We start from the raw sequence: 9,825 nt of genomic DNA, 5'->3' as shown, positions 1-9,825 counted from the left end.
GTGGCTGGTGTCCAGCCCTCCTTCCTCAATTCAGTTGACTCAAAGACCTGACAGAGTTCTGCCCTCTTCCTGACACTGGGAGAACACCCATCAGGGTGAAAGGAAGGCTGAGCACTGTGGCCTGTCTGAGGCCAGGCCTTGACTCTAACCCACTCTTTCTGGTTAGTCCTCCTCCAGTGGCTAAGGCTGCCATTTCATTCTCAAAACCACCCTGGAGTTCTTCAGGCACTGTCACTATTAGGAGCCCCTCCTACTTCCCATCCCTGGGAGCCTCTGCCTGACATTGGACAGAGGGGCAGATGCCATGGAGGGCTGAGGAGCACTTTGGCTTAGAGACCCCAGGGCAGGAGCCTAAAGGGAGTAGCTTATGTGTCTGTGGATGAGGGCTTCTGAGGAGCAGCTGTGCCATCCGGTGAACTTGAGTGGCATTGGAGAAATCTCGTTTCTTGTTCCAACAAAACTTAGCACTCTGTGGGTACAAAGCACCATGTGCAGTGGGAGTATGAGGATGAACAAGGCAATTCTCACCCTCAGTTTTCAGCCTCAGGTCATAAGGCTTCCAGTGGCTTCTACAGATAAAACTGCTGCACACTGGCACATGATAGTGCAAACTGCTCTGACACCATTCAGGAAGCACCTACTTCATCCAGAGAGTAACAGCGTATTTTAGAGATGAGAAGAAGGACCTCGTTTTTTGAGAACTTAGTGTGAACAGGAACTTGATGTGTATTCTCACTGCTCACACCAGCCTTCCACCCATTTCACAGATGTGGACACTGGCTCAGAGAAGTGGGGGCCGGGCACGGTGGCTCACGCCTGTAATCCCAGCATTTTGGGAGGCTGAGGTGGGCGGATCACCTGAGGTCAGGAGTTTGAGACCAGCCTGGCCAACATGGTGAAACCCTGTCGACTAAAAATATAAAAATCAGCTGTGTTTGGTGGCGTGCACCTGTAATCCCAGCTACTTGGGAGGCTGAGGCAGGAGAATCGCTTGAACCCAGGAGGTAGAGGTTTCAGTGAGCCGAGATGGCACCATTACACTCCAGCCTGGGCAACAGAGTGACACTATCTCAAAAAAAAAAAAAAAAAAAGCTTGCTGGGCCACTCACCTTGAGACTCATACACAGGACTTCTTGACTTAACAACCCACCTTTCTGTTAAAAAGGGAAAGGTCATTTCTGGCTTTAAGGGCGTCCAAAAACCAGTGGGAAAGACAAGCCACAAATCTAAGCAGCCAGAGAACAAACCTAAGGTGTCCTGTAGGGAACCAGTTTTCAGAAGAGTTCAGCACAGATACGGAGTCGGAGAACCCTGTGCCATGGGGTGTGAGCCGTGTCATGAGGAAGGACGAAGAGTCTCCTTTACAGTACAGTTCGAGAGGAATGGAAATTGTGTCTGTGGTACAGTGAGGAGACACTGAATGCAGCAGAGGATTCCTACTGAATATTGTGAGCGTTGAGAGTGACGGACCAGACCAGACCAGAGGGCTTGGATGTCAGTTCCAACAGAAATGTTAATTTACAACCACAGGTACTATTTGAAGGAGGGTACTAAGTATAATGCTAAGTCCTAGAGTGTGGAGGCCTCCGGTCACACTAATGTTAACCCTTTCCAGTCTTTCCAAACCCAGATTCCTGCCTGACAAAGTCTCCCTCAGGTACCTGGAGGACTTTATTGGTTGGAAAATCGAGTGTCATTTCCAGAACTCTTCCTCTTCTTTCTAGAGACTCCATTTCCTTGCTTAAACTCTTAGAACAAGTCAGAGATTATTTTCCCAATTGTACTCATGAGTACTTGGGACTCACACCCAGATTCCCACAGAACTTGGATAGCCTCACCCTCAAGTAGAAGCAGTGTTTGCTGCCAAGTAGCAAATGCATTTTACTCAGTTGTTAAGTGGTGGGAGGTGTTCCTGTCCTGAGCCTTTCTTAGGCTCTCCTAATCATAACACAGCTCTGAGTTGAATAAACTTTTTTCCCATATGACCAGAAAGTAGATCTTATTATATTGGGAAATAAGTGAAAAACTCACCAGCAAAAACCAAAATTAGCCCTTCATTTTTTTAAATTTTTATCATTTTGAGATGGCATCTCGCTCTGTCGCCCAGGCTGGCGTGCAGTGGTGCGATCTTGGCTCACTGCAACCTCTGCCTCCCAGGTTCAAGTGATTCTCCTGCCGCAGTCTCCCAAGTAACTGGGACTACAGGCATGTGGTACCACACCCAGCTAACTTTTTGTATTTTTAGTAGAGATTTTTAGTAGTTTTGCCATGTTGGCCAGGCTGGTGTTGAACTCCTGACCTCAAGTGATCGCCCGCCTCGGCCTCCCAAAGTGCTGGGATTACAGGCGTGAGCCACCGCACCCAGACAAAATTAGCCCTTTAATACAATACCTTTGAGCCTGTTCCACATCCACTGAGAAACAACTTCGTATGTGCCATGTAATTGTCATGAAGCATAAAAAGTTAGTTTCCTTCCTGCGGTACTTAAGAGGTTTGATCTATTTCTTCTATAAGAAACATTTATATGCCAAGCACTGTTCTAAGCACTTTACAGATACATCCCTTTGACACTCGGATGAATCCTTTGACTCTATCCCCCACCTTGAAAGAAGTCTGGCTAACATTGGGTTTCCATTACAGCCATTTTCTCCCACCTCTTCACTGTCCACCCTAGTGAAGGAGGCATCCCCCTCAACATAGGTAGTCCACCTGGAGCTTTGTCAGCTGCACTCTAGTCCTGGCCCTTACAACTAACTACCTGCAACCATGGGCAAGTCAGTATGCCTGTGGGCTTTTTTTTGAGATGGAGTCTCGCTCTGTCGCCCAGGCTGGAGTGCAGTGGCACGATCTCAGCTCACTGCAGCCTTGACTTCATGGGCTCAAGTGATCCTCCCACTTAAGCCTTCCAAGTAGCTGGGACCACCATTGCCATACCACCATGCCTGGCTAATTTTTTGTGTTTTTTTGTAGAGATGGGGTTTTGCCATGTCGCCCAGGCTGGTCTCAAACTCCTGGACTCAAGTGATCCTCCCCACTCAGCCTCCAGAATAGCTGGGACCACAGGCACATGCCACCACACCTGGCTAATTTTTGTTCTTGTTTTTGTTTTGTAGAGATGGGGATTTGCCATGTTGCCCAGGCTGGTCTATTCCTTTTTGTTTGTTTGTTTTGAGACAGAGTCTTGCTCTGTTGCCCAGGCTGGAATGCAGTGACGCGATCTCGGCTCACCGCAAGCTCCGCCTCCCAGGTTCACGCCATTCTCCTGCCTCAGCCTCTCCAAGTAGCTGGGACTACAGGTGCCCGCCACCACACCCGGCTAATTTTTTGTATTTTTAGTAGAGACAGGGTTTCACCATGGTCTCGATCTCCTAACCTCGTGATCTGCCCACCTCAGCCTCCCAAAGCGCTGGGATTACAAGCATGAGCCACCGCGCCCAGCCAGGCTGGTCTATTCCTGGGCTCAAGTGATCCTCCTGCATCAGCCTCCTAAAGTGCTGGGATTACAGCCATGAGCCACCACGCCCAACCCACCTATAGGCTTTAAAAGAGTAGTTGGCAATTACCAGTGTAAAATTGCAAAGTGTCTGTAGTTCTGCAGTAATATCCCCAGAGACAATGAGGGAGCATTGGCTGGTGGAGGTGAGGAGCAGAGAATGAGGGCCAGGATGGGATGAGTGCTTATAGAAGACTCATCTGGCAGCAGTGCCTAGAAGAGGGAAAGGAGCCCATTTCACCATCAGGAAGCCAATTAGGAAGTTGTTGCAGTAAACACAGATCATGGGTGAAAAGGGTCTGGATTCAGAGATAGGAATAGATGTTATAAGACTGAGGAGAGAGGAGAATGAAGAATGACTGCACAGTGTGGGACCTCAAGACTGGAAGAAAGAAGACTGATGAAGGTAGACCAGATAGCCAGTCTAGGGTAGGGGAGGGTTGATTCCATTTGGGCATGATACCTAGCTGCTGTGGGCCATCCATATGGAGATGTCATGGAGGTAATGGAGCTGGGGAGTTGGAGCAAGCACAATAGAGACAGGTGGCATTTATATGTGACAACACAAGTGCCATGAGAGCAGGGACTTTATTCACTGATGTATCCCAAACACTGGAACAGGGTTGAGCACATAGTAGGTGCTCAATAAACGTGTTGACTGAAGCATCAACATAAAGGTAATTGAAGCTTTTAAAATATGCGTATTTGTTCACCAAGAGAATGGGGGCAAGCCTCAATTTCAGCAAGGGCCGCAGGAGAACTCAGAAGAAAGCCCTCAAGAGGCCCAGAATTCCAAGTGTGTGAGGGACAGGAGATGTATTGGCAGATTCAAATCCTGTAGCAGGCCACAGAGAAGGAAATTTGAGGCAAGGACCTTGTCACAATAGTTGTTAGGCTGATGCTTTGTGGTGGTAACCAGGTTTCACGAGGTTACTGAGGGACTGGTTTAGAAGCTGAGGTCATTTACCAAGTGGCAAGGAAAAAAATGGGTGTTGAGATTGGGAACTCAAAGGCTCTAGAGAAGGTCGGGGAAGCTGTGATGAATCTGCAGGAGATTAATAGAGTCACAAGCAGGACTCGAGGGGAAGCTAAACACTGAATTTGTGGTGGGCTGGGGGAAGCCATGTCCAGGGCAGAGGCGTGGAAGGGCTTGCACTCCCTGGAGGACCCAAGAAATAGAAATGACCGGCTGGGCACAGTGGCTCACGCCTGTAATCCCAGCACTTTGGGAGGCCGAGGCGGGCGGATCACGAGGTCAGGAGATCGAGACCATCCTGGCTAACACGGTGAAACCCCGTCTGTACTAAAAATGCAAAAAAAAATTAGCCGGGCGTGGTGGCGGGCACCTGTAGTCCCAGCTACTCGGGAGGCTGAGGCAGGAGAATGGCGTGAATCCGGGAGGCAGAGCTTGCAGTGAGCCGAGATCACGCCACTGCACTCCAGCCTGGGCGACAGAGTGAGACTCCATCTCAAAAAAAAAAAAAAAAAGAAATAGAAATGACTGCTTGCTTGAGAGCACCTGAATTGCTACCATCAAATGCTACCATCAGATACAGATTTATACCTCAGGAATCAGCATGTATGAAACCTGCTTGTTGGCCCATTGGTAGGAGCTGGGGATTAGAGGATATTTTATAGACTTTGCATTGGCCTGACGTTTATCTGTTCACCATCCTTCCACCCATTCCTTCCATCACCAGCAGTCATACTGAGCATGTACTTGGTGTCTGGCTGTGAGCTAGGTGCTGGGGGAGCATGCCTGCCTTCAAGGAGTGTGCAGTCTGTAGGCCACTCACCGTTTTACTGTGTCTCCCAGCAGTCCTGTGTGACCACGTCCTGGTCCAGCAGGATGGGGGAAAGCAGGGAGGCCATGCTTGGGCAGACTCTGTGGTCAGCAAAAAGCAAGTTTGTTGTCGTAGGGTCTGAACCCTGCTTATTTTGGTAAGCTTTCTTATCTTTTTAATATTCTGGGTTCAGTTCCCTTCTATTTCTCCCCAGGCTTTTGGCTACAGTCCTTTAAAAATTTATAGCCATCATTGTTGAGCCAAAGCAAACAAGAGAATGGAATCGGAGGTTAAGGCTGTTTGGGTCATGTCCTCTGAGTGAGCTTCTCCAGGTCTGGGCTTCTTCCTGTCCCCAGGATGCTGTAGCCAGAGAGCTGGTGAGGGGGTCTGGGGTACCGCATGGGGAATGGCAAGAGCAGAGAGAGGCTAGGGCCAGGGCTGAAGGAGGGAGGCACGGGCTCTGGCAACCCGGGCCTTCCTGCCTACCCACTCTCCCCCCGTTCTTTCTCTTGCCAGTTAAGGAAACAGGGCCTGCTTTGTGTATGGGATTGCTGGTGATCACAGCTGTATCTGGGGTGTGGTGGTGTACACGTGGAGTCCCAGCTGCTCAGGAAGCCGAGGCAGGAGGATTGCTTGAGCCCAGGCATTTGAGGCTAGCCTGGGCAGCATAGCAAGACCCCATCTCAAAAAAGGAAAAAGAAAAAGCCCCCACACAGCTGCATCTGGGGCCTCAGGCTTTGCCCTGTTGGGGCCTGGGAACTGCCCTTCCAAGCACCCCTTGGAAGGTACTGACCAGGTACTGACGAGGTGTCCCTGGGACTTAGGCCAGGGACAGGGAGGCCCTGGGAACTGCCAGAGTTGGGGGAAGGGAGGTTGGAGAGTTAAGAGAGAAGAGTACTCCAACTATAAAAGGAACACCCTGACTACAGTTCTCCACAGTGAGGGGCTCTGCCTGGCGGAGGGGAAAAGGGTCTTCCCGTCCTGACCCCAGTCCTGAGACTCCCTGCAGAGACTTCTGGCTGCCTCTGCCACTACGGTGGTGCAGGCCCCAGTGGGGGGCGCTGCTCCCCAGCCAGCTGAGCTCTAGGAAGTGGGAGGGCCAAATGCCTCCTTTAAGCCGGCTGCACCGGGGCCCTGACCAGGTGGGAGGGCCGCTGGAGGGTGGTGCTTATCACCCGGGCTTCCTCTTGACCCTGCCCGGCTGGGTCTTGGGCCTTGGCCTTCGCCTCTCAAACGTGGTGCAGGAGTCACCCTGGGCCACCCCCAAGTGGGCAGCCTGGGGAGAAGGGCAGAACCTGCCCATGTGTCCATGCTCCCCCGCCCAGTCACTGCAGCACGAAGCCTCTCAGGTCTGCACCCTGCATTCTGGCCCCTTGGTCTCCAGTTTCTCCTTTGAACAGCCCTGCAGCTCTCAGCAGGAAAACCCGGCCTGCCTTTCTCTCCCTCCACTCTGCATTTCACCCCTTCCCTGGCTGTCCCTCTTCTCTGGTTCCTCTCTGACCCGAAAGCCCTCCTCTCCCCTAGTTAATCAGCTGTGTAAAGAGCTGGGGCTGGGCTGAGGGATGGGCCCTCCCCCACCTGCGTTGCTCTCCCCTGCCTTCCCCTCACCCCTCCCGGGCCCAGTCCCTTCCCCTCGACTCTCCCTCCTCCATCTATCATCAAGGAAGGGCACCCAGGGGAAAGGGACTTCTGGATAAGCACGTGAAGAAGGAGGATAGGAGGATAATGGGGGAGTGCAGGCAGCTCTGCAGATAAGGATTTCCTGGGCTCCCGGGGATGGCGGCCCAGTGTGAAGGTGGGAGAATGCTCCAGAGACCTGTCTCCTCATCCTCCCAATGCCCGAAGGTGAGTGGAAACGCAGGGTGGCATGGAGAAAGGGCTGGGGACGTCCAGGGGCCAGAACCCAGAACCAAGCGGGACCAGCTGCACAACCATGGGCAGGTGAGCCTGCTTCTCCATCTGTCAGGTGCACAGGATACTGTCTGCACCACAGTGCCTTGCACAAACTAAGCTCAATGACTGCTGCTTCCTGTCCCTGCTGTCAGGGTGCTGGGCCACTCTTTTCCCCTGAAATCACTCCCCTGCATCCTGGGTTCAACCCAAAAGCTAACTCTTGTATACACCTTCTATATACCAGGCACATTCACGCCCATGATATCATGTAATCACTATTTTATAATTGAGAAAGCTGAGACACAGAGAGGTTAACTGTGACTAGAATAATAGTAAAGGCAGAGCAGAACCAAAAGGCCTGACCCCAGAGCCCCAGGATGGGAGTGCCAGCGGCAGCAGGCTGCTAGAGGAGCTGAGGAAAGGTTTGCTGAGAAACTCAACTAGGCAAGAGCTTCAAAGGGGCCTGGAGTGGGAGTGAGGGCCTGGGCGTGAGTGCTGGCTGACCCTGGGGAACTCTTTTTCCCTCCCTGAGTCTCCTTCCCTCCTTGAGTCTCCTCCTTCTATGGGCAGAAGATGGACTGGATGCTTGGTGAAGGCATTCACCTGCCCTGAGCATTCCCCTGCAAAGGGACCCGGCATGGCACAGATAGGACAGGCTGTGGCTTAAAGCATTTCATAGGGTGAAAATCGAGTCCTCCTCTTGCCCACCCTCCTTCCCTCTCCTCGATTTCCTCACTCTTCCCCACCCCCATCCTGTCACTTGGGGCCTATAATCAATGAGACGTAAAATGAGAAAGTATCAGGAACCAGCAAAGCATGGCGAGCAGCTGGGGCGGCCTTGCTGCCGGGTGTGATGGACTGCCAGCCCTTCGCTTCACCAGCCTCCCACACCCTGACATGGGCAGTGGCGTCTCACCCAGCCTAGGCTAAAGCTCCCAGCTGGACATCAGGGAGGGGGCTAGCTCTGATGAGTCCAAAAGCCTCACCTTTAAAAAGGAATGAAATCTATGGTCTTGACATGGAAAGATGAGTCCAGGCTGCATGGCTGAGTCATAAACACAGGTTACGCGATCTCACCTATAAGATGACCCCATTTTTGTTATTATGTAGAAACACTGACCCCATACTAGGATTAGCAATTTTCTCTGGAAGTAAGGTTACAAGGGAAACATTCACTTTCTACTTTATATACTTTTCCTTTGTTGTACCCTTAAAACAAGTATATATTGCTTTTATAATAAAAATAATCTGATAATAAAGATATTTCTATTATGAGGAAGGCTCACAGAAATATGCATGGGCTATTGAAAATGCTCAATGTCCTTGCTTTGGGCTGGGATTTTATCAACATGGTGGGAAGGCCTGAAGCACTAGATCTAAAATCAAAGCACAGAGTCTAATTTTTTTTTTTTTTTTTTTTTTTTAAGACAGAGTCTCCCTCTGTCGCCCAGGCTGGAGTGCAGTGGTGCAATCTTAGCTCACTGCAACCTCTGCCTCCCGGGTTCAAGCGATTCTCCCTGCCTCAACCTCCCGAGTAGCTAGGATTACAGGTGCCCACCACCACGCCCAGCTAATTTTTTTCCTTTTTTTTTTTTTTTTGAGAAGGAGTTTCACTCTTGTTGCCCAGGCTCTGGAGTGCAATGATGCGATCTCGGCTCACCGCAACCTCTGCCTCCTGGGTTCAAGCGATTCTCCTGCCTCAGCCTCCTGAGTAGCTGGAATTACAGGCATGCGCCACCACGCCCAGCTAATTTTGTATTTTTAGTAGAGATAGGGTTTCTCCATGTTGGTCAGGCTGGTCTCGAACTCCTGACCTCAGGTGATCCACTCACCTCGGCCTCCCAAAGTGGGATTACAGGCATGAGCCACTGTGCCCGGCCAAATTTTTGTATTTTTTAGTAGAGACAGGGTTTCACCACGTTTGAGACACAGTCTCACTGTGTTGCCCAGACTGGAGTGCAGTGGCACAATCATGGCTCACTGCAGCCTCGACAACCTGGGCTCAAGTGATTCTCCCCACTTAGCCTCTCAAGTAACTGAGACTACAGGTACACATTACCATGCCCAGCTAATTTTTGTATTTCTTGTACAGACAGGGTTTCACCATGTTGCCCAGGCTGATCTTGAACTCCTGGGGTCAAGTGATCTGCCTGCCTCAGCCTCCCAAAGTGCTGGAATTACAGGCGTGAGCCATCTTGCCTAGCTGATTTTTTTTTTTTTTTTTTGATGGAGTCTTGCTCTGTCACTCAGGCTGGAGTGCAATGGCATGATCATAGTTCATTGCAGCCTCAACCTCCTGGGCTCAAGTGATCCTCCCACCTCAGCCTTCTGCGTAGCTGGGACCACAGACATGCACCACCACACGTAGCTAATTTATTTTTATTTTTAAACTTTTTGTAGAGACAGGGTCTCACTATGTTGACCAGGCTGGTCTTGAACTCCTGGCCTCAAGCGATCCTCCTGCCTCTGTCTCTCAAAGTGCTGGGATGACAGACGTGAGCCACCGAACCCAGTGAGTTTGATTTTTTTTTTTTTTTTTGAGACAAGGTCTTGCTGTGTTGCCCAGGCTGAAGTGCAGTGGCATGATCATGGCTGACTGCCGCCTTGACCTCCTGGGCTCAGGCAATCCTCCTGCCTCAGCCTCCTGAATAGCTG

This window comes from Symphalangus syndactylus, chromosome 18 (genome assembly GCF_028878055.3).
Source record: "Symphalangus syndactylus isolate Jambi chromosome 18, NHGRI_mSymSyn1-v2.1_pri, whole genome shotgun sequence".
NCBI lineage: Eukaryota > Metazoa > Chordata > Mammalia > Primates > Hylobatidae > Symphalangus > Symphalangus syndactylus.
Note: the sequence above shows the minus strand (reverse complement) of the source record.